This window comes from Hyperoodon ampullatus (genome assembly GCF_949752795.1).
Source record: "Hyperoodon ampullatus genome assembly, chromosome: 1".
NCBI lineage: Eukaryota > Metazoa > Chordata > Mammalia > Artiodactyla > Ziphiidae > Hyperoodon > Hyperoodon ampullatus.
The window spans coordinates 208,829,709-208,854,592 of record NC_136914.1 but is presented as its reverse complement, the minus strand read 5'-3'; positions in this window follow the sequence as shown (position 1 = coordinate 208,854,592).

Genomic DNA, 24,884 nt, shown 5'->3' with positions numbered 1-24,884 from the left:
AAAATCAAACTGTAGCCCACCTCTCGAGAGTGTGTGTTATAAGGATGACAATTCTTTGTGGAATAAAGATGAGTATTAAGAATAGATAAATAGATAAGTTCCATGGTCCCATGAATTATATCTTCATGTCCTTTATGCCTTTTGGTCATTGCATAGCTCTTTTTTCTTTCTTTTTTTTTTTTGTGGCCATGCTGTGCAGCATGCGGAGTCTTAGTACTCTGACCAGGGATCGAACCTGTGTCCCCTGCAGTGGAAGCGCAGAGTCTTAACCACTGGACTGCCAGGGAAGTCCCTGCATGGCTCATTGGCAACACAGCATTCACCACATTACCCCTGACACACCACAGGTCAATAAGACACATGTGGATCTAGCAAAGGGGGCTTGTCTGCTTTGGAGAAATCCTCTATCTTAAGGTTGAAATTTTAATCACATACCATCACATACCTACCAAAGTGCTATGGATGCCCAGTAGGCTTTTTGGGAAATCTATAACGTGGTTAACAGCATACAGATGTGGCCAAGCACTGGGAAATATGACTCCCATTTTCTGTCCTTCCCCAAATTTGTATTATGATCCTTGTTCCCTCATTCTTTCTGGCCTTAAGAGAAGGTGGTCTCTCATGAGGATGTGCTTGTTTCCTAACAAAATCTCTCTGTTTTGGCATGTCTTCTGACCTCCCTCCTAACACCTTAGCCCAGGAGGGTTCAATGCAGACTCAAGACCAGGATACATTTGATTAAGGCAATTAAATGTTAATATTGGGTATGATGCTGATCATGGACATGTATCAGATTGGGACACAGATTCTCTGTGAGGCAAACTTGACAACTGTGACACCCATATATCTTAGTCTGTTTAGGCTGCCGTAACAAAATACCATAGACAGGGTGGCTTAAACAACAGAAATTTATTTCTTACAATTATGGAAGCTGGGAAGTCCAAGATAAAGGTGCCATCAGGGTAGGTTTCATCCTGGGGCCTGTTCTCTTGTCTTGTAGGTGTCCAAGAGAACATTTGTGCTTATATGACCTCTTCTTGTGCACAGTGAGGAGAGTGAACAAGCTCTTGAGTCTCTTCTTATAAGGCCACCAATCTCATCATGAGGGCCCCACCTTTATGACTTCATCCAAAGCTAATTACCTCCCAAAGGCTCCATCTCCAAGTATGATCACATTTTGGGTCAGGGCTTCAACATGTGAAATTTGGAAGGACATTAACATTCAGTTCACAGCACCATTGTTTGTTTAGGAAGGCTTCATGGACAACTTCAGGGGCCTACAAGCTAGATTCTGCCCTGGGACTCTGTGGCTTAGATAGGGCAGAGATAGATGGGGAGTGGGAGTGGGACTTGGATTATTAAAGAAGTGACTCATGTAGCATAAAAACAGTCATTCAAAACTTATTACACTCTTCTGTGAAACCCTGTTAGTCTGAAATACGGAATTCTAGAGAAAATCAGATTCCAATTAGAGAAAGTTAATAACTCATTCTGCCTCCAAAAAACAGAGTTCTTACAAATAACTCTTTGAAAACTTCACGACCTGATAGTTGAGAGGGAGGCTAGTGAAAAGTTTAATTGCTTCATTTGTCGCTCATTCCTCCCCTTCCCTTCCCTCCACTCTGTCCCCATCCATCTCTTCCTCCTAAAGAAGACCCTAAAGGGTCTTCTTTCAGTGACCCTTCCCCATCTCACTTTACCTGGAAGTCTCCTCATATTCCTCATTCTTGATTTGAATCACATGCCTTGCTTTCTAGGAAGCAATGGCTGGTTTGTGGTCTAAAAGGAAACTACTTGGCGTTTCCAATTGCTGCTGCACCTTCAAGTGAAGCTTTGGCAGACTGAACATGTCCCACTAAACTCCTCTCTCAAAATTGCTTCTTCTTCCATATTTGTCATTTCAGTGGATGACATCACTTTCTCCATGGTCATTTATGCTAGAGATTTTCTTTCCAATCTCACTCTCTTTATCAGCTCCTGCATCTAACTGCTCGTGAGGTAATATCAATTTTAGATTCTAATGACTCTCTCTCCCCTTGTCAGACAACCCCCTCCTCCATTCACTGTTTAAGTCTCCCTCCCTCTATTTTTCTTGTCAGAAATAATACAATAGTGTGCTAGCTGGTCTCTCTGCTCTAGCTTTGCCAATTTCCAATCCATCTTCCACAATTTTAGTGATTTTCCGAAAATGCACATGTAATTGTGCCTCTCCTTTAAAAAGTCCCTTTAGTAGTTCTTTGACTTTCACAGGATAAAACTCAAACTCCCTAAGTTGGCATTCAGTGGTCTCTTAATGATCTAGCCAGATCAAGACTTTCCAAGCAGAAAGTCTTCTTTCTGGCTTCAGATGGTATGCCTTCACTTGTATAATCTTTGCTTTCACTGGCTTGAGCCACTTATATTTTCCCAAAGTATCATGTTTCAACAAGCTCTGTGCCTTTGCATGTGTTGTTCACTTGGCTTGGAATACTTCTTTCTCTTTTCTTTATCCAGAAAGCTCATATTCAGGCTTTAATATTTAAACTCATATTCAGGTCAAGCATCACCTCCTTTTGGAAATGTTTCTCCCTGACTACTCCCTTCCTTTTCTTCCTCCTCTTTCCATTCAAGATGAATTAACTACACCTCCTTTATGTGTTACTTATTACTTTTATAATCTGGAATTTTTTAAACAGAATTTTAATTTAATTTTTAATTGAAGTATAGTACAGTATTATATTAGTTTCAGAAATACAGCATAGTGATTCAGTGTTTTTACAGATTATACTCCATTAAAAGTTATTACAAGATAATTGGAATTTTCTTGATATTACCACAGGACTCTGAGATCATCCTTTTTTGACCTAGTTTTCCTTGGCTTAGTGCCTGGTACATAGTTGGTGGTAAAATATGTTTATTGAGTGGATGAATAAATGAATTAATGAAGAAAAATAAAGAAAAATATCTTTTAATAAACTGTTACTGAATTGTCAAAGATTTCTTATTTTCATTTCTTATATTTACATATTTATTCAGCAACTGATTTCTCCATGAACTTGATGAATTTTATCACTTAAAGGTTTAGAAGAGCCTGGAATTACTTTTTACTCTGAGGCATACAGGACATTAAAAACTAAGCACTTGCTTATAGGTAAAGAAGAACAGAATCGGAGGGTCTAACACTGGTTTTAGTATTTTTCCATTGGAAATCATAGTTTCACGTATCACTGTTCAATAAGAAAAATGTGTCCTGTTTCTAGACTTAAGAGGATGGAAGGATGACTGTGCAGATAAGAATCATCCACCTTTGAAATTCATTCTCCTCCACTGAGACTCTTTTCCCCCCTCACTGTGAAAACAAGTCTATTATTCCTTCTATTTATATAATCAGCACATGCTCTTTGGAATAATTTGAATAATGCACAGAAAAGTAAGAAAGATCCTAAAAACTCACTTAAAATCCTTCCATCCTGAGATGATCCCAATAGTCATTTGTTGACATTTTTACACCCACTTTAGGTACATATCCATACACATACGTTGTTTGACATATATGAGATTATTTCAGGCATGTTATTTTTCTTTGGGGATATTTTTTTAAATGCATTCTTTTGTAATCTTACTTCCCTGCTTCTCTTCTGCATGTCCTTTCATCTGCATCAACCCTTCTTTCCAATCCAGATAAGCCATGGTAACCACCTTTTGATCTAGGTCGGCAGGAATGAATGAATAAATAAAGTCATATTGTTTCAAAAAATCTACTAGAAATTTCTCCTAGTTTCCTGAGATAGATCTAATTCCTTCTTTTATTAGTTTATTCTTTAGTGATTTGTTGTGTTTTTGTTTGTTTGTTTAGTTTTTGGTGGTGATTTTGGTTGACCACTTGGACCAACTCTGCCATGAATATCGTTGAAGATCTGACCATTACATTCCCAATAACTGTTGCTTCAATTTCCATTAGATGGATTTCAAGCAGAGGTATTGAGGGGTGAAACAGTAGGTGGGTTTTTTATTTTAAAAGATAGAGCAAAGTTGATCTGTTTTACTTTTCACATTTCTACGTATAACGAAAGACAACATTTTGGGGACACCTCACCTCAACATTCTCACAGTTCGTAGCTGTTTCCATTCTTTAACTTTTTGCCAGTTTGGTGGCTCTAAAATGGTACCTCATAAATTTAAAACTTTGCATTTCTCTGATTATTAAGGGTGCTGGGCATACTTTCATATGTAGTTGGCGAACTTGTTCTTTTATAAATTGCCTATTCATAGCTTTTGCCTTTTCCCCCTCTTTCCCTTTTCAAGAACTTGTTATTTTGAAATAATTTTAGACTTATGTAAGATATCTTGATGATTTCACTGGTAATGTTAACTTTTATCACTTGGTTAAGACAGTGTCTGCAGATTTCTTTACTGCAAAGTTACTAAGTTACTATTTTTCCCTTTGAAATTAATAAATATTTTGGAGAGAAATACTTTGAGATTACACAAATATCCTATTTCTTCTTAAACATTTGCTCACTAATTTTAGTATTAATTGGTGGATCTGGCCTATAGTAATTATTACTGTGGTGCTCTAGTGGTGAGTTTTATTTCCCTCATTCCTTCTACATTTACTAATTAGAGTTATTTTGTAAGGAGTTGTCACCTATTTATTTATTCCACAATTATTTATATCAGTATATACTCATGGAAATTTGTTTTCTTCTTTGGATTATAATCTTATAGTAACATTCTCTTTTTGCACAAATTATTACAGACTTGGCCATTGGGAGCTGTTGGATCTTACTCTGCCTGAAAAACTTCTTTAAATAATTATTAAAGAGTAGGTCTGCTGGCAGTAAATTCCCCAGTCTTTGCTTGTCTGAGAAAATATTTTTCTTTATGTTTTGAAACGCATTTTTAACATTCAGTTCTCTCATCCCCCCACTGTCTCCTTTCTCCATGGCAACTACTAATCTGTTCTTTATTTCTACAATATTGTTATTTCAAGGATATTCTATACCATGTAGACAGTAAATAATCTTTTGAGATTGCTTTATCACCCAGTAAATTTCCCTGGAAATTCATCCAGGTTGTCGTGTATGCCAAGAGTTTGTTCCTTTTTATTGCCAAGTAGTATTCCATGGTATGGATGCATCACAGATTGTTTAACCATTCACCTCGTGAAGGACATCTGCGTTGTTTCAACATTTTGGCTCTTATGAATAAAGCTTCTGTGAGCATTTGTATATAGGTTCTCGTGTGAACATAAGTTTTTCATTTCTCTGAATAAATGACCAGGAATTACAATTGCTAAGCTGAGTGGTATGAAAAACTGCCAAACTTTTCCAGAGTGGCTGTACCATTTTACATTTCCACCAGCAATGTATGAGTGGAAATGTACTTCTTTACCAGAATTTGATGGAGTTACTATTTTTTACATGAACCATTCTATTACATGTGTAGTAATATATCATTGTGGTTTGAATTTTCATTTCCCTAATGGCTCATGATGTAAAACATCTTTCCATGTGCTTATCTTCATCTGTGTATCTTCTTCAGTAAAGTGTGTCTTCATGTTTTTTGCTTTTTTTTTTTTTTTTTTGCGGTACGCAGGCCTCTCACTGTTGTGGCCTCTCCCGTTGTGGAGCACAGCGGCCATGGCTCACGGGCCCAGCCGCTCCGCGGCATGTGGGATCCTCCCGGACCAGGGCACGAACCCGTGTCCCCTGTATCGGCAGGCGGACTCTCAACCACTGTGCCACCAGGGAAGCCCTTTTGCTTGTTTATTTAATTGGAATTTTTGTTTTATTGCTGTTGAACTTTGAGAGATTTTAATATATGTTACATACTAGTACTTGTTGAATATGTGATTTGAAAATATTTTCTCCCAATCTGTAGCTTGTCTTTCATTTTCTTAACAGGATCTTTTACCTTGCAAAATTTTTTAATTGTGATGAATTCCAATTTGTCAGTCTTTCCTTTTGTGGATTGTGCTTTTGGTGTCAACTCTGTAATTTTATTTTTTCTTTGAAGTACCCTCTATCTCTTTTGACTTCTTTTGGATTATCTGGATATTTTTAAGAATTCCATCCTAATTAGCTATTGGTTTTAACTCTACTTTTTGTATTTTTAGCGGTTCTCTAAGGATAATACTACTGCCATGTCCTTTATTTTAAGTCTATTCAGAATTAACATTTTAATACTGCCTATAAAATATAAAAATGTTACCACTTCTTCTTAACATACTCCTTGCCATCCTTCAATTAATAGTTGTCAAAGGTATTATATCTACATAGAATATAAACCCATAAGAAAATATTATAATTTTGTTTTAAACAGTCATATGCATTTTAAAGAAATTAAGAGTAAAAATAATCTAATAGTAACATAGATATTTATCACCTTAAATATTTTCCATTCCTTCCTGAAGATCTGAGTGTCACTCTATTGTCATTTTTTTTCAGCTTGAAGAAATTTCTTTAGCATTTCTTGTAGTATTGATCTACTGGTGAAAGATTTTCTAAGTTTTATTTATGCAAAACAGTCTTTATTTTGCCTTCATTCTTTGAAGGCATATAGAGTTTTAAGTTGATATTTTATTTTTTTCCCACATTCAGTACGTTAAAGATGCACTTGCAGTGTCTTCTGGTTTCCATGATTTCCCATTTGCTCTTTTCCTTATATCATGTCTCTTGTTTCTGACTGTCTTCAAGAATTTCTCATCATTTTTTATTATCAACAGTTTGAATATAGTTTTCCTAGGTGTGGTTTTCATCATATTTATCCTATTTGAAATTTCCTGAGCTTGTTGAATCTGTAAATTTATGTATCTTATCAAATGTGGAGAGTTCTAAACCATTATTTCTTTAAGCATCCTTTATACCCATTTTTACTTCCTCTCCTTCATCAGTTTCACTGACAGGTATGTTAAGAACTTTTTATATTGTCTAACACTTCTCTGAGTGTCTTAATTTTTAAAATATTTTTTTCTTCAGGTTGGATATTTTCTATTAAAGTATTTTTAAGTTCACTGACATTTTCCTAAGCCCTTCAAGTTATTTTTTTCAGATATTGTACTTTTCAATGCTAATATTACATTTATTCTTTTTTAATATTTTCTATTTTTATGCTGAGACAGCTTGGTTTTTCATTCATATGAAAATATTTTGCTTTACCTCATTGATCGTGGTTATTATAGTTGTTTTAAAAGTTCTTGCTGTTTATTCCAACTACTGGAATATTTTGGGATTAGACTCAATTATCTTTTCCCATGAGAATGGGTGACATTTGCCTTTCTTTTTGTGTTGGGTAATTTCAGTTTGAATCTTGAATACTGTAAGTACTATGTTTTAGAGATTCTGAATTCTGTTAATTTTATGTGAAGACTGTTGATGTTTTTATTTATGCAGGCAATGAGCTTAATTAGACTCAAACTGAAAACTCTTTTGGGTAGCATGAGTAGTGAGTAACAGCCTAGATTCTAGTTCAGGCTGCTTTTAGTGGACACTGCGCATGAGTAATTCAATAGGCAGCCAAACATTTTGGCAGAGTTCGTGCACGGTATTTGGCTTTTGCATTCTCCGGTGTTCTCCTTTCTGGGATTCACTCCATCTTTCTGGTGACCTTGGTTGCTTCAGGCAGCTTACTCTGTTTCCTCTGGCTAGAAAGATCGCAGACCTTCCTGAAGAGGTTTAGTCCCTCTATATCATGCCACAACTATGAAGATTCTCATAGCAAAGTCCCATAATTGGGAAATTCATTCAATACCTGCCATTTCTTCTAAGTTTTGATGCCTCTGCAAAATCTGTCTAACTTTATTCAGTTTCCAGAGTGCTCAGGTAATTGCCTGTTGTATTTCCCCCAGAATTTAGAGCTATTATCATAGGAGGGTCAGTTTGCTAGTCTTAACTTATCCATACCATTAGTGTGTTTAAATTAGGGTTACATTAATTTTGTTTAAGGAATGTGTTGATTTGCCACTTTGAGATGGTAGCAACCCAGGTTGATTTCATTGTTCCAAGTTTCTTTTTTTTTTTTTTTTTTTTTTTTTTTTTTTGCGGTACGCGGGCCTCTCACTGTTGTGGCCTCTCCCGTTGCGGAGCACAGGCTCCGGACGCACAAGCTCAGCGGCCATGGCTCACGGGCCCAGCCGCTCCGCGGCATATGGGATCCTCCCAGACCAGGGCACGAACCCGTATCCCCTGCATCAGCAGGCGGACTCTCAACCACTGTGCCACCAGGGAGGCCCTTCATGTTTATATCTTTAAAAATTTCCAGGTTGTTCAAAGGTTACCTGGATTGAAGATATGACTAATAGCTCAGACTTTGGATTCAAGCACACTGGGTTTAAATCCTTGCTCTACTAATTTCTTAACTATTGACCTTGAGAAAGTTGTTTCATTCCTGCCAACCTCAGTTTTTATCACCTATAAAATGGGGATAAATTCGGTATCCACCTCATAGAGTTGTTGAGTGAATTATAAAGCATTAAAATTATATACGGCAGTTATATACTTAAGGAACACTTGCTTTAGTTTTAATCATTGTATCCTTTACCACCCCAAATCACCTCCTATTTCATAATTTGATGCAACATGCTGTTGACTGAGAGTCCAGAGGAATAAGATACATGATAATTCGTAGTGCATGGAAGAGAAAATGTATAACTTGTAGTTGTGGGGATGCAGTGGGAGCAGGCCCAATTGGTACCTCTAGCACTGGATTCCAGGCAACATGAAGATATTGGATTCAGGAATCCCAGGAGGAACAAAGATGGTGATGGAAGGAGTGAGGATTGACAATGAAAGGAAAATATACCCCAGTTCAGTCCTGCTAAGGTCTGAAACTAGAAAGAAGGTGGCTGGTGTGACTGCGTAAATGCAACAGCTGTTTCAACTGAGACAGTGGACTTCTTTCTTTGGCTACGGGGTAGCTGGGATATGGTCCTAAGGGAGGAGGGAAAGAGAATACACAGAAGTTTGAGTTGCAGTTCTCATCACCCTGAAGATCCACAAGCCTGACACAGAGATGCTGCCATTTCCCTAAGGTGATCTGTTCAGGAAATTCCAAAGCCAAAATGTTTTTGGAGATGCCAAGAGGATTATTGACCTCATCTGTGACAAAGCAGTCTTTCCAGCAGCACTGTCTCTGTGACAAAGCACTCTTTCGAGCAGTACTACCTCAAGATACACCAGACAGGAAGGAGTGAAAGCCTCATCAAATTCACATTCCTTTTTACTGGACACTGTCATCTGGGCCACCATTTTTGATCCTTTAGCATTGCTGTGGATCCCATGAGATTGTACAAGATGCTGTTCTCTGTAAATTTGCTGTTGAAATTAAGATCTTTCCTAAAGAATTTGTGTCTCCTCCCTCCCTCCTTGCAGAGTTTACAGTGCTTCCTATACAAGAGGAACGGACTTGCCCTTAAAAATACCTAGCATTTATTAAGCATTTTATGGGTACCATGTGTACTCTGTGTAGTACTTCACATGCCTTATCACATTTAATTCTCATAATCCCTCTCTCAAATCAGTCTGAGAATGTATTACACAAAACCCAGCTTTTATAAATAATTTCCAAAATCCCAGGTCCCCCAATTCAGCTATTCTCTGCAACCATTTTGTTCCATTTTCCCAAGACATCCTCTTAGTTCTTCTCAAATTAAAAAGGAAATTTTTTTCCTGACAGCTTTAGCACATGAATGACACAGTGAAAATTGATTATGACCCAAGTACCCCAGTGAGTAAGGAAAAAGAGGAAGCAGGAGGTTTCAAGACGCTCACCCCAACTTTCATATCATAATTTTTCTCTGTGTTACATTTATTAATATGCCTCTCAAAACTGAGGGGTATATGAGAGAGAGGGAAGGAAGACAGAATAATAAGGTAGCTTGTAGACTATGCCATTCAAGGTGAAAGAAAAGAGTGTGAAGTTAGCAAGAGCTGGAACTTGGTTGGCTACCTTCATAAAGCCTTGTTAGTTCCACTTCTGAAGGTTACTCACAAGAAAAGAATCATACCAGGAATGTTTTTCCCTCAGTGTGTGTGTATGTGTGTGTGTGTGTGTGTGTGTGTCTGTGTTTTGTAAAATGCTTAACAACTGTACGTGTACAAAATCCATTTAGCAAAATGCTACCTTGGGTTTCCAAATTTGTAACACTGAAAAGCAGCAATTAGACCTCCTGTGACTCATAAAATATACAATAAGGGGTTTTGAGTAAGATGGAAAAATAGGAAAATTTAGTGCTTTTTGCAGGGAAAATATTGCTGACATATTTAATAATAATGAAGTATAATACCTACTTGGGGCAAAACTAAAATCCATTGTGCAGTGAAAGAATAGGTCCATTTAATTTGTTTAGGTTTCTTTGTTCATTTTGTATTTCTTATTGAATAAGTTCAAGGTTATGACCAGTGTTACTAAAGTCTAAATGATTGAGGGGAGTCATGGTACAGAGAACTGACTTTCCCAACCAGATTTTGGAAGGTTAGGTGTTAATGCAAAAAGTGACTTTTCCCTCTTTGCTGTAAGAATTTAGTTTACTGTTCACAAGTTCAATAGCAAAATGACTTCCTTTTATAGAATCTATGTTCTTATAGGTATGCATGAATGTAAAGGTATAATCCTGTTTCTGGCCTTAATGTTTTAGGGTAATATATTTTGTCACATTTCGGGCCTATTCTCAGGAAAGATGTCACAACACAGATCCCCTAATGTTGAACACTTAATGGTGTCCTCACACATTATTGGTAGGGTTGCTGGTAAAATACAAGATCCCAGTTAAATTTGAATTTCAGATTAGCTACATATAATTTTTTAGTGTAATTATGTTCCTCACAATAGGTGAGTCATACTAATACTAAAAAATTATTTGCTGCTTATTTGAAATTCAGATTTAACTGGGCATCATATCTTCTCATTAGCTAAATCTGGCTATCCTAATTGTTGGTTATTCTTGTGCAGAGAGAGATGGTGAGACAGGGCTGGGGTTTCTAGTGAAGTCAAGCTCCACAGGGCAAGCTTTAGACTTGAAGAGATACACCATTACTTGAACTTAAATTGACCTCACAATGATGCAGTTTTAATGGTGTTTTTAAAAGCTCTTAAAGTAAAATTTTAAAATTGTGCTACATGGATGGACAGATAGTGGAGCTGGAAGGGAATGATGATGACAGTGTATTCAGTGCTTGTTGGGGTCTAGAAAAATTTCTTTTAATTATTATTACTTATGTTAGGCAGAGGGGAAGGAAGATAAAAGCATATTATTCTAAATTTCATTTCCTGGATTGAAAAAATGGTATTAGAAGATATTCCCTCAGCAGCCACCCAGCATTGCATGTTTCCATAGAAGAGCTGCTTTGGTTTAAGGTACAACCTATTGGGGTATTTTAATCTGCTTAGAAGTTGCTGCTCATCATTTGTCCTTAGAGAATCTGCTTGTTCACTCTAAATCCCATCCACAAGTTGATGGGCTGAAGTGCAATATTTGTTGTTTATACTTATTCTCAATTTTAAAATTTTATTGGCTTTTGGGAGCAAGCAGAAAGAACAGTTTATAGAAAATTTTAATTACACAATACTAAGATACCTACAGAGATGGGTACATGGAACATGTTAAAACAGGACCTCTAAAAGACAGAATAAACAGAGCACACCCCAAAGCACCCTCACACAACTCTCACAAGTTTCACAGAGGGGAGTGGGGAGCAGAATAATAATAACAGCTCATGATAATACACCCTTATTTAATTTTCATGCTTTTGAAAGAATGCCAGGAGGGAATTATGTTATTCCAACTTGATATGTGGGAAACCTGATGTGTAGAGTGGTCAAGTTAATTTCCCCAAAATGTTAGTAACTTAGGCACTGAGCTGAAAGCTGTGGTTCTTCAGCTCTTTTGGGAGGTAGACTCTTTAAAAATAATTTCATAGCTATAGCTCTTCTTCCTGTAGCAGTGGGCATTGTGCAAGTTGGCAAATTTTTGCGATTCATTTCAGTGGATTCTCAGATCCCTGAAGTCCTTGGAGTCTGTATTAAGGACATGTCCTCTCCTGATAGTCATTTTCCAAACTCTTCACTCTGTCAAGCTTCAGGGGATGGTGATTTCAGAGCCTACCTATGTGCTATTAAAAGTAAAAGGTTGAGAGGGAATTAAATTCACTTATTTTGTATAGGTGTTTGAAGGGCATTTGTAAAATGGCTTATGAACAGCATCCCAACAATGACTGACATGGTTAAGCTCTTGATCTACAATGTCCAGAGTGTAAGTCTGGAATAAAACTGGGAACCACGTCGTTGATGTCTTGGTCCTGGCCTCCTGAATGCAGGGTGCTGGGTCCAGCAGTAGTTTTTGACAAAACCTTTACCAGTCTACAGTGAATTAAAAAAAATAAGATAAAGTGAATTCTTTATAAAAATAACTGTAAACTGATGTTATGTCCTTGTACTGATTTTCTCTTCTTTTCTTTTTGGTAATAAATAGATATTTCTTTTTTAATGATATGGTCATGTTGCATAGCATGGCAGTGTCAGGAATCCAAACTCTGGTGCCAGAATCACAGCCTGGTTCTATCATTTACTAAATGATTACAATGGACATTAGACTCTTTTAACTTGAGGTTCCTTATCTGTAAAATAGGAATAATAATGGGACCCAGGTTAAAGGCTATCATGCTTATAAAATAAGTTAATATATTTAAGACACTTAGAAAAGTTTCTAAACGTATTAAACACTCAGGAAAAGCTAGCTAATAATTACAGTGTTTGAATGTATATGTATATGTTTATAATCATAAAAAGATATATAAGTATTCTTTAATGGCAAAATTGTTAGAAAACCTGGGTGGATCCCCCCAATTCTCTTTTTTTTTTAACATCTTTATTAGACTATAATTGCTTTACAATGGTGTGTCAGTTTCTGCTTTATAACAAAGTGAATCAGTTATACGTATACATATGTCCCCATATCCCTTCCCTCTTGCATCTCCCTCCCTCCCACCCTCCCTATCCCACCCCTCTAAGTGGTCACAAACCACCTAGCTGATCTCCCTGTGCTATGCAGCTGCTTCCCACTAGCTATCTATTTTACGTTTGGTAGTGTATATATGTCCATGCCACTCTCACTTTGTCCAAGCTTACCCTTCCCCCTCCCCATATCCTCAAGTCCATTCTCTGGTAGGTCTGTGTCTTTATTCCAGTCTTGCCCCTAGGTTCTTCATGAACTTTTTTTTTTTTTTTTAGATTTCATATATATGTGTTAGCATATGGTATTTGTTTTTCTCTTTCTGACATACTTCACTCTCTATGACAGTCTCTAGGTCCATCCACCTCACTACAAATAACTCAGTTTCCTTCCTTTTTATGGCTGAGTAATATTCCATTGTATATATGTGCCACATCTTCTTTATCCATTCACCTGTTGATGGACACTTAGGTTGTTTCCATGTCCTGGCTATTGTAAATAGAGCTGCAGTAAACATTTAGGTACATGACTCTTTTTGAATTATGGCTTTCTCAGGGTATATGCCCAGTAGTGGGATTGCTGGCTCATATGGTAGTTCTATTTTTAGTTTATTAAGGAACCTCCATACTGTTCTCCATAGTGGTTGTATCAGTTTACATTCCCACCAACAGTGCAAGAGGGATCCCCTTTCTCCACACCCTCTCCAGCATTTATTGTTTGTAGATTTTTTGATGATGGCCATTCTGACTGGTGTGAGATGATATCTCATTGTAGTTTTGATTTGCATTTCTCTAATGATTAATGATGTTGAGCATTCTTTCATGTGTTTGTTGGCAGTCTGTATATCTTCTGTGGAGAAATGTCTATTTAGGTCTTCTGCCCATTTTTGGATTGGGTTTTTTTTTTCATATTGAGCTGCATGAGTTGCTTGTATGTTTTGGAGATTAATCCTTTGGCAGCGGCTCCATTTGCAAACATTTTCTCCCAATCTGAGGGTTATCTTTTCGTCTTGTTTATGGTTTCCTTTGCTATGCAAAAGCTTTTAAGTTTCATTAGGTCCCATTTGTTTATTTTTGTTTTTATTTCCATTTCTCCAGGAGGTGGGTCAAAAAGGATCTTGCTGTGATTTATGTCATAGAGTGTTCTGCCTAGGTTTTCTTCTAAGAGTTTGATGGTGTCTGGCCTTACATTTAGGTCTTTAATCCATTTTGAGTTTATTTTTGTGTATGGTATTAGGGAGTGTTCTAATTTCATTCTTTTATATGTAGCTGTGCAGTTTACCCAGCACCACTTATTGAAGAGGCTGTCTTTTCTCCACTGTATATTCTTGCCTCCTTTATCAATAATAAGGTGACCATATGTGCATGGGTTTATCTCTGGGCTTTCTATCCTGTTCCATTGATCTATATTTCTGTTTTTGTGCCAGTACCATACTGTCTTGATTACTGTAGCTTTGTAGTATAGTCTGAAGTCAGGGAGCCGGATTCCTCCAGCCCCATTTTTCTTTCTCAAGATTGCTTTGCTATTCAAGGGTCTTTGGTGTTTCCAAACAAATTGTGAAATTTTTTGTTCTAGTTCTGTGAAAAATGCCAGTGGTAGTTTGATAGGGATTGCACTGAATCTGTAGATTGCTTTGGGTAGTAGAGTCATTTTCACAATGTTGATTCTTCCCATCTAAGAACATGGTATATCTCTCCATCTATTTGTATCATCTTAGTTTCTTTCTTCAGTGTCTTATAATTCTCTGCATACAGGTCTTTTTTCTCCTTAGGAAGGTTTATTCCTAGATATTTTATTCTTTTTGTTGCAGTGGTAAATGGGAGTGATTTCTTAATTTCACTTTCAAATTTTTCATCATTAGTGTATAGGAATGCAAGAGATTTCTGTGCATTAATTTTGTATCCTGCTACTTTACCAAATTCATTGATTAGCTCTAGTAGTTTTCTGGTAGCATCTTTAGGATTCTTTATGTATAGTATCATGTCCTCTGCAAACAGTGACAGTTTCACTTTTTCTTTTCCAATTTAGATTCCTTCTATTTTTTTTCTTCTCTCATTGCTGTGGCTAAAACTTCCAAAACTATATTGAATAATGGTGGTGAGAGCGGGCAATCTTGTCTTGTTCCTGATCTTAGTGGAAATGTTTTCAGCTTTTCACCATTGAGAATGAGGTTGGCTATGGATTTGTCATATATGGCCTTAATTATGTTGAGGAAAGTTCCCTCTATGCCTACTTTCTGGAGGGGTTTTATCATAAATGGGTGTTGAATTTTGTCAAAACCTTTTTCTGCATCTATTGAGATGATCATATGGTTTTTATCCTTCTATTTGTTAATATTGTGTATCACATTGATTGATTTGCATATATTGAAAAATCCTTGCGTTCCTGGGATAAACCCCACGTGACCACAATGTATGATCCTTTTAATGTGCTGTTGGATTCTGTTTGCTAGTGTTTTGTTGAGGATTTTTGCATCTATGTTCATCAGTGATATTGGCCTGTAGTTTTCTTCGTTTGTGACATCTTTGTCTGGTTTTGGTGTCAGGGTGATGGTGTCCTCATAGAATGAATTTGGGAGTGTTCCTCCCTCTGCTATATTTTGGAAGAGTTTGAGAAGGATAGGTGTTAGCTCTTCTCTAAATGTTTGATAGAATTCCCCTGTGAAGCCATCTGGTCCTGGCCTTTTGTTTGCTGGAAGATTTTTAATCACAGTTTCAATTTCAGTGCTTGTGATTGGTCTGTTTATATTTTCTATTTTTTCCTGGTTCAGTCTCAGAAGGTTGTACTTTTCTAAATATTTGTCCATTTCTTCTGGGTTGTCCATTTTATTGGCATATAGTTGCTTGTGGTAATCTGTCATGATCCTTTGTATTTCTGCAGTGTCAATTATTACTTCTCCTTTTTCATTTCTAATTCTGTTGATTTGAGTTTTCTCCCTTTTTTTCTTGTTGAGTCTGGCTAATGGTTTATCAATTTTATTTACCTTCTCAAAGACCAGCCTTTAGTTTTATTGATCTTTGCTATCGTTTCCTTCATTTCTTTTTCATTTATTTCTGATCTGATCTTTATGATTTCTCTCCTTCTGCTAACTTTGGGTTTATTTTTAATCTTCTTCCTCTAATTGCTTTAGGTGTAAGGTTAGTTTGTTTTTTTTGAGATGTTTCTTGTTTCTTGAGGTAGGATTATATTGCTATTAACTTCTCTCTTACAACTGCTTTTGCTGCATCCCAGAGGTTTTGGGTTGTCGTGTTTTCACTGTCATTTGTTTCTACGTATTTTTTGATTTCCTCTCCGATTTCTTCAGTGATCTCTTGGTTATTAAGTAGTGTATTGTTTAGCCTTTATATGTTTGTATTTTTTACAGATTTTTTCCTGTAATTGATATCTAGTCTCATAGCTTAGTGGTTGGAGAAGATACTTGATACGATTTCAGTTTTCTTAAATTTACCAAGGCTTGATTTGTGACCCAAGATATGATCTATCCTGGAGAATGTTCCATGAGCACTTGAGAAGAAAATGTATTCTGTTGTTTTTGGATGGAGTGTCCTATAAATGTCAATTAAGTCCATCTTTTTAATGTATCATTTAAAGCTTGTGTTTCCTTATTTATTTTCATTTTGGATGATCTGTCCATTGGTGAAAGTGGTGTGGTAAAGTCTTCTACTATCACTGTGTTACTGTCAATTTCCCCTTTTCTGGTTGTTAGCATATGCCTTATGTATTGAGGTGCTCCTATGTTGGGTGCATACATATTTACAATTGTTATATCTTCCTCTTGGATTGATCCCTTGATCATTATGTAGTGTCCTTCTTTGTCTCTTGTAATAGTGTTTATTTTAAAATCTATTTTTTCTGATATGAGAATTGCTACTCCATCTTTCTTTTGATTTCCATTTGCATGGAATATCTTTTTCCATCCCCTCACTTTCAGTCTGTATGTGTCCCTAGGCCTGAAGTGGATCTCTTGTAGACAGCATATATATCGGTCTTGTTTTCGTATCCATTCAGCCAGTCTATGTCTTTTGGTTAGAGCATATAATCCATTTATATTTAAGGTAATTATCGATATGTATATTCCTATTACAATTTTCTTAATCGTTTTTGATTTGTTATTATAGGTCTTTCCCTTGTCTTGTGTTTCCTGCCTAGGGAAGTTCCTTTAGCATTTGTTGTAAAGTTGGTTTGGTGGTGCTGAATTCTCTTAGCTTTTGCTTGTCTATAAAGTTTTTCATTTCTCCATTTAATCTGAATGAGATCCTTGCTGGGTAGAGTAATCTTGGTTGTAGGTATTTCCCTTTCATCACTTTAAATATGTCCTGCCACTCCGTTCTGGTTTGCAGAGTTTCTGCTGAATGATTAGCTTTTAACCTTATGGGGATTCCCTTGTATATTATTTGTTGTTTTTCTTTTGCTGCTTTTAATATTTTTTCTTTGTATTTAATTTTTGATAGTTTGATTAATATGTGTCTTGGAGTATTTCTCCTTGGATTTATTCTGTATTGGACTCTCTGCAGTTCCTGGACTTGATTGACTATTTCCTTTCCCATATTAGGGAAGTTTTCAACTGTAATCTCTTCAAATATTTTCTCAGTCCCTTTCTTTTCTCTTCTTCTGGGACCCCTATAATTCGAATGTTGGTGCATTTAATGTTGTCCCAGAGGTCTCTGAGTCCTCAGTTTTTTCATTCTTTTTTCCTTATTCTGCTCTGCAGTACTTATTTCCACTATTTTATCTTCCAGGTCACTTATCTGTTCTTCTGCCTCAGTTAGTCTGCTATTGATTCCTTCTAGAGAATTTTAAATTTCATTTATTGTGTTGGTCATCATTGTTTGTTTGCTCTTTATTTCATCTAGGTCCTTGTTAAATGTTTCTTGTGTTTTCTCCATTCTATTTCCAAGATTTTGGATCATCATTACTATCATTATTCTGAATTCTTTTTCAGGTAGACTGCCTATTTCCTCTTCATTTATTTGGTCTGGTGGGTTTTTCCCTTGCTCCTTCATCTGCTGTGTGTTTCTCTGTCTTCTCATTTTGCTTAACTTACTGTGCTTGGCATCTCCATTTCTCAGGCTGCAGGTTCATAATTCCCTCTGTTTTTGGTGTCTGTCCCCCGTGGCTAAGTTTGGTTCAGTGGGTTGTGTAGGCTTCCTGGTGGAGGGGACTTGTGCCTGTGTTCTGGCGGTTGAGGCTGGATCTTGTCTTTCTGGTGGGCAGGTACATGTCTGGTGGTGTGTTTTGGGGTGTCTGTGACCTTATTATGATTTTAGGCAGTCTCTCTGCTAATGGGTGTGGTTGTGTTCCTGTCTTGCTAGTTGTTTGGCATAGGGTGTCCAGCACTGTATCTTGCTCGTTGTTGAGTGGAGCTGGGTCTTAGCATTGAGATGGAGATCTCTGGGAGAGCTTTTGCCGTTTGATATTACGTGGAGCCGGGAGGTCTCTGGTGGACCAATATCTTGAACTTGGCTCTCCCACCTCAGAGGCACAGGCCTGACTCCCGGCCAGAGCACCAATACCCTGTCAACCACACGGCTCAGAAGAAAAGGGAGAAAAAAAGAAAGAAGGAGAGAAAAAATAAAATAAATTTATCAAAAAAATTTAAAAATAATTATTGAAATAAAAAAAATTAAAAAGCAATAAAAAAGAAAAAGAAAGAAAGAAAGAAGAGAGCAACCGAACCAAAAAACAAATCCTCCAATGATATTAAGCTCTAAAATCTATACTAAAAAAAAAAAAGCAAAAACAAAAAACAGACAGAACCCTAGGACAAATGGTAAAAGCAAAGCTATACAGACAAAATTACACAAAGAAGCATACACATACAGACTCACAAAAAGAGAAAAAGGAAAAAAATATATATATCATTGCTCCCAAAGGCCACCGCCTCAATTTGGGATGATTCGTTGTCTATTCAGGTATTCCACAGTTGCAGGGTACATCAAGTTGATTGTGAAGATTTAATCTGCTGCTCCTGAGGCTGCAGGGAGAGATTGCCTTTTCTCTTCTTTGTTCGCAGAGCTCCTGGGGTTCAGCTTTGGATTTGGCCCTGACTCTGCGTGTAGATCGCCCGAGGGCGTGTTTTTCCCACTCAGGCAGGATGGGGTTAAAGGAGCAGCTGATTCGGGGGCTCTGGCTCGCTCAGGCCGGGGGGAGGGAGGGGTACGGATGCGGGGCGAGCCTGCGGCAGCAGAGGCCAGCGTGATGTTGCAACAGCCTGTGGCGTGCTTTGTGTTTTCCCTGGGAAGTTGTTCCTGGATCACGGGACCCTGGCAGTGATGCACTGCACAGGCTCCAGGGAGGGCAGGTGTGGATAGTGACCTGTGCTTGCACATAGGCTTCTTGGTGGCGGCAGCAGCAGCTTTAGCATTTCATGCCCTTCTCTGGGGTCTGTGCTCATAGCTGTAGCTCGCGCCCATCTCTGGAGCTTGTTTAGGCGGTGCTCTGAATCCCCTCTCCTTGCACACCCTGAAACAATGGTCTCTTGCCTCTTAGGCAGTTCGACTTTTTCCCGGACTCCCTCCTGGCTAGCTGTGGCTCACTAGCCCCCTTCAGGCTGTGTTCAGGCAGCCAACCCCAGTCCTCTCCCTGGGGTCTGACCTCCGAAGCCAGAGCCTCAGCTCCCAGCCCCCGCTCACCCCGGTGGGTGAGCAGACAAGCGTCTCAGGCTGGTGAGTGCTGGTCGGCACCGATCCTCTGTGCGGGGATATCACCGCTTTGCCCTCTGCAGCCCTGTGGCTGCGCTCTCCTCCATGACTCCGAAGCTTCCCCCCTCTGCCACCCGCCGTCTCCGCCCGCGAATGGGCTTCCTAGTGTGTGGATACTTTTCCTCCTGCACAGCTCCCTCCCACTGGTGCAGGTCCCGTCCCTATTCTTTTGTCTCTGTTTTTTCTTTTTTCTTTTGCGCTACCCAGGTACGTGGGGAGTTTCTTGCCCTTTGGGAAGTCTGAGTTCTTCTGCCAGTGTTCAGTAGATGTTCTGTAGGAGTTATTCCACATGTAGATGTATTTCTGATGTATTTGTGGGGAGAAAGATGATCTCCATGCCTTACTCCTCTGCCGTCTTGAAGGTCTCCCCTCTTCCCAAATATTTTTAAACATTTTTTTGACCTGATACATGGATGGGCCAGGAGGTTAAAAAAAAAAAAAAAAAAAAGGAAAGACCAAGTTTCAGAGTAGGGAAGGAGTAAAACTAAAATATTTGAAAAACACAAATGAAATTATTGTGAATTTTCCCTGTAGTGACATATGCTGTATCATTTTAGGATTATTATAACATGTGTTGGGGAAAAACAAATTGGAACAATTATGTTCAAATGGTTCCAGCGTCTGTTGGTTATTTCAGCCTTTACCTCTGAAAACTATTAGAAGGAAAAATTAGTCTTGTGGTATAATTTACATGAAATAGTCCCTCACACACACCTGGGAATCACCATTTAGAACATAGATTAGATTATTTCCCTTAATATATGATGTGTCTCTTTCATCATTGCCTCTAGGACCCTAATAGAGAGAAATCTAAATAGTATCAACATGGTAAAGGAAAACCTGTTAATAGGTAGATATAGTTCTGTTTAGTCATTAGATTTGAGTTCATTGGAAGAGCCACAGTATGTTATGTTGTCAAAACTGTATTACAAGGCTGATCAACATCCATATGGAGTTTTGTGATTTTGTAATTATGTAAGTAATGCCGACTGCTCTTGAGTACCATAAGTACACAAGAAGATTGAGGAAAAGATGATGGGAGAAGATGGATTGTTCAATTTATTTCTCAGTTAAAGCTGACACTTTGGATAGAGAAATCTCTAGCTCATTGGCTTTTTTTATGGTTCATTTTGCAGCTGTGTTTATTGTTTTAATAAGTAAATATATGATCTCATTAAGGCAGCATTTTCATAACTATAACAACACAAGTTTTTCATATCCACTCACAACACGTATGCCCCAAATGGAACCCCAAGAAAAAGATATATTAAATCCAACAGAGTTGAAAGATAGGCCTTGTGGGGTGGAGTCTGTAGGTGTCATTGAGGTCACAGCAAAAAGCAAAGTGTCTTTTATGCAGGAGCTAAAATTGTTGCAAAGATTTTTTTGTTTGGTTTTCCTGAGTCCTCCTAAAAATAAAGCTATTTAGAAATGGGTGGTGGTTTCCCAGCAACAAATGTGTATGACAAACTACCTTTCAGACTGTAGATGAATAATATGTTTATTACATCCCATTTGGACACTCTGTACAACTCATAGTGCCATAGCAGCTGAGGAGGAGAGATCTGAGCCAACCTCTTGTACTGTAATCAAAGTCTTAAAAGCTCCAGTCTCTGAGTTAGAGAAACATGGCCCTGATTCTCAAGCAAACAGCTGCCCTGGTTAAGTTCTAACAACAGCTCCATTAGTATGGGTGCTGGTGGACACAGATTGGGTCAGTCAATCAATTAGTATGTATTTATTGAACACTTACTATTTCCCCTAGTTTGTTAGCTGTATGACGTTGGTGAAGAGTCCAAAATGAAGAGGATATTGATTCTAAGCAAAATAGGAAGGAAAGAAGTGTCACTGTCCACATATAACAGGCTGCCAATAGAAAATTGGAATCTGTTCTGTTTAAAAGTATTTCAGAGAAAGCAAGAAAGACTTAGTTTAGTTAAATGGTAGGATTTTGGGTGCTAGATTTTAAAGCTGCTTTGCTTGCAAGTGAGGAACTGTGTGTGAGGTAAGAATGCACAAAAGTTTCAATGTATGTGCTGGCTCATTTTCCATGTGACTTCTCTTTGTGACAACTGCCATTTATTGAACACTTAATAAATTCATTGTCTTACTTTGAACCTGTGTGATGAGACACGTTAGCCTCATTGTTTAAAGAAGTAGGAAGAATTAAGCCATTTACTTGAGGATACTTAGCAAATAAACGAATAATTGGAAATTGCACCCAGATCTGCCTCCAAAACTTATGTCAGATTTAGATATTTGGATAATCTAATTGCTGGATTTCAATGGTTTGAACATGGCTTTCCACTCATTTGTGTCTGTTCCAGGAACGTCTGTTCTACTCTGTCTGTGAACGGCCTGTTTTCACACATCCCTATTGTCTCTCAGTGTTTGAAGAAAAGCAGCCAGTTACTGCAGTGTGTGGCCATTTACCGCTAATGATGCCGGTGGTTCTTTGAATGGAAGGTAGGCGCTACCATTGATTCATGAGACTATAAAGTTGCAGTTCCTCGTGGACTAAGATCAGGTCCCATCTGCCGTGTGACGAGACAATAGCACAACTCGGGACTTGCTTGCCTCTGCTGCGGCAAGTCCTTCCTTCAGTCAGGGGTGAGGCAAGGTGGCAAATCCAGTTTGGAATCATCACAGGGGCTGTGAGGTGGCTCCTAACCCCCTCTCTGCAGCAATGCTGGAGTAAAACATGGGGAAGCATGTTTTATTCTACCAGGAACCAGGATTCCATTTAGAGAGGGAAAGACATACATGGAAAATCAAGTGTTTGGTGCCAAGTGTGGGACCCAGGGTCTTCAGAAATAAGGTCCAGGTGCCTCTGCTTTGACATAGAGAGGACTTGGAGGCTCTAGGCAGGAACAAAAGAAGAAATAGGACAGATTAGAGGGGAGAATGGATTTTGGATGGGGTCCTGAGTGATGAGATTGCCAAAAAGTTCTTTTTTTTTTTATCCAAGAATGGGTGAAGCTAGAAAACAAGAAAGATTGAAAAATGGAAAGTGCATTCAAATTAGAGATGGAATTTTACATATTTACATAGCAACCATTCTTTCCCACCTCCCCAGCCTCAAGCTTTCTTATTGGTAGAAGCTAAGTTTTGTTTGGGTGTTTACCATCTCTTGGACTCTAGTGACATGAACTCCAAAATGTTCTTTAGAGAGGAAAAATAGACCATTTTGTTCACTCTGTGATGTGGGATGTGATATTCACTCTTATGAAGTCATGCATATTTCATAAGAGTTGGGAATATGGGTGGAAGGTGGATGAGAAATCAAGGAAGGGACTGAATTTTAAGTCTGGGTCAGTGTGATGAGCAACACGAACCCTGAATGAGGAATCTGGAGCCCAAGAGGCAGAGGAGGCCACAGGAGCAGCAGTACCTAGGTATTCTCAGAAATATCAAGGAGGGCTTTAGACTCCTGAAAGTCTCAATTTTTGGACCCCTGCAAGTGCCAGTTGATGTGCAGAGAGAATATCCTCTTACTCCAAGATCCTCAGAAGTACAGCCTGTATAAGCCCTGGGCTCAGAGCTCAACTTGGTGAGTTTGCCTAGTCCATCACTGCCTGGATCTCTGCTCAGTGAGCGATTGGGTGAGTGATAGTGGCGGAAGGCAGGACTGGTTGGAGGACAGTGAAGGCCTGCATAGGTTCCTTTGAAGATGCCCTGGTGGTATGGGTAGGGCAATACCACCCTTTGTAGGCAGTGTCTTGGTCGATTCAGGCTGCTCTGACAAAGTATCATTGACCGGGGTGGCTTATAAATAGCAGAATTTTATTTCTCACAGCCTTGGAGGCTGAAAGTCCAAGATCAGAGTGCCAGCATTGTCGAGCTCTGGTGAGAGCCCTTTTCCACGTGGCAGACTGCCGATGTCTCGTTCTATCCTCACATATCAGAGATCAGAGGAAGCAAGCTATCTTGTGACTATTATAAGGGCACTAATTCCATTCATAAGGGCTATACCCTCATGACTTAATCTAATCCTAATTACATCCCCAAGACACAAACTCCTAATACCATCACATTGGGGAGTAGGGTTTCAATACATGAATTTTGGGGGACCCAGATATTCAGTCCATAACATGCAGTAATTGGCAAGATAAATGGGGAAACAGTCTCAGGAATTTGCATTCCTAGCTTAGGTCACAGGCTTAAGTCACACAGATTGCAAAAGAGAATGGATTTCATGCGGTTGTTATTTCCCTGCAATGGTTGCATTTCTTAAAAATGTTTGTCTGAGACATCTGCTGGCATAAACTGACCCACCTCAACTAAGAACAGGAGGTCCAGACCCAGTTTCCCTGCTATATCCCATCTCTACTTATCCATCATAGCACTTTTCAGAATCTAGAAAGCTGTGGTGTTTCTATAGTTATTTGGTAATGTCTATTTTTCCTGTTAGATTTCCATGTTCCATGATGGCAATGCTGGGTCTGCATTTATCTCTATTATATTCCAAATGCTGTTCTTGTCACTTAATGACTATGTGCTGGATGACTGAAATGAAGGGAATCCCATAATCTGAATGAGTGGCTGATGGAAATGACATGAATTATTTCTAAGGGTAGCAGGGTCATGCTTTACAGTTTACAGTGTGCTTGACTACACTTGATCATCTCATGCTCCCTCTTGACTTTGGCAGGAAAGATTGGAATGATGACATGTTGGTTCAGAAAGGGAATATCATTACAGGTTTAACCTGCAAATCAAATGATATGTAAACCTGCCTGAACTAATTAATTGAGATGTGAGGAGTGTCGTTAGTTAAGGAGTGGGATTAAGATCTGAGGGCTGGAGATGATGAAGAAACAGTGTTTTACTAAGCGTAAGGTACAATGCCAAGACCCACAAACATGAAGATTTGCAAGAATAATAAAATTAGCTCGTTTTGGAAATCTGTCCACTTGAATCAGGTAACAGCCAGTCTACTGAGCCCTAGACCTGTGAATCAGTGAACCAGTGCCAGTGAAGAGACCAAAACAAAAGGAACTTAAAAACTACATACAGGGCCATAAGCTGCAGTAGTCCCACCCTCCTTTTTCACTGTTCAAAGGACTGTCGGCACCTCCCACAAATTTTCCCACTTATTTTCTTAGGTCAGTGAAACGGACATACTATCTGCTTCCTGTGGTTGCTGGGAGAATTTCTTCTCATTAAATCAATTCTCTCTGCATAATTGTGTCAATACCCGTTGTGTCTTCTACCATCGCTATGCAGATACTCCAAGATAACAGCATCTTTCTGGA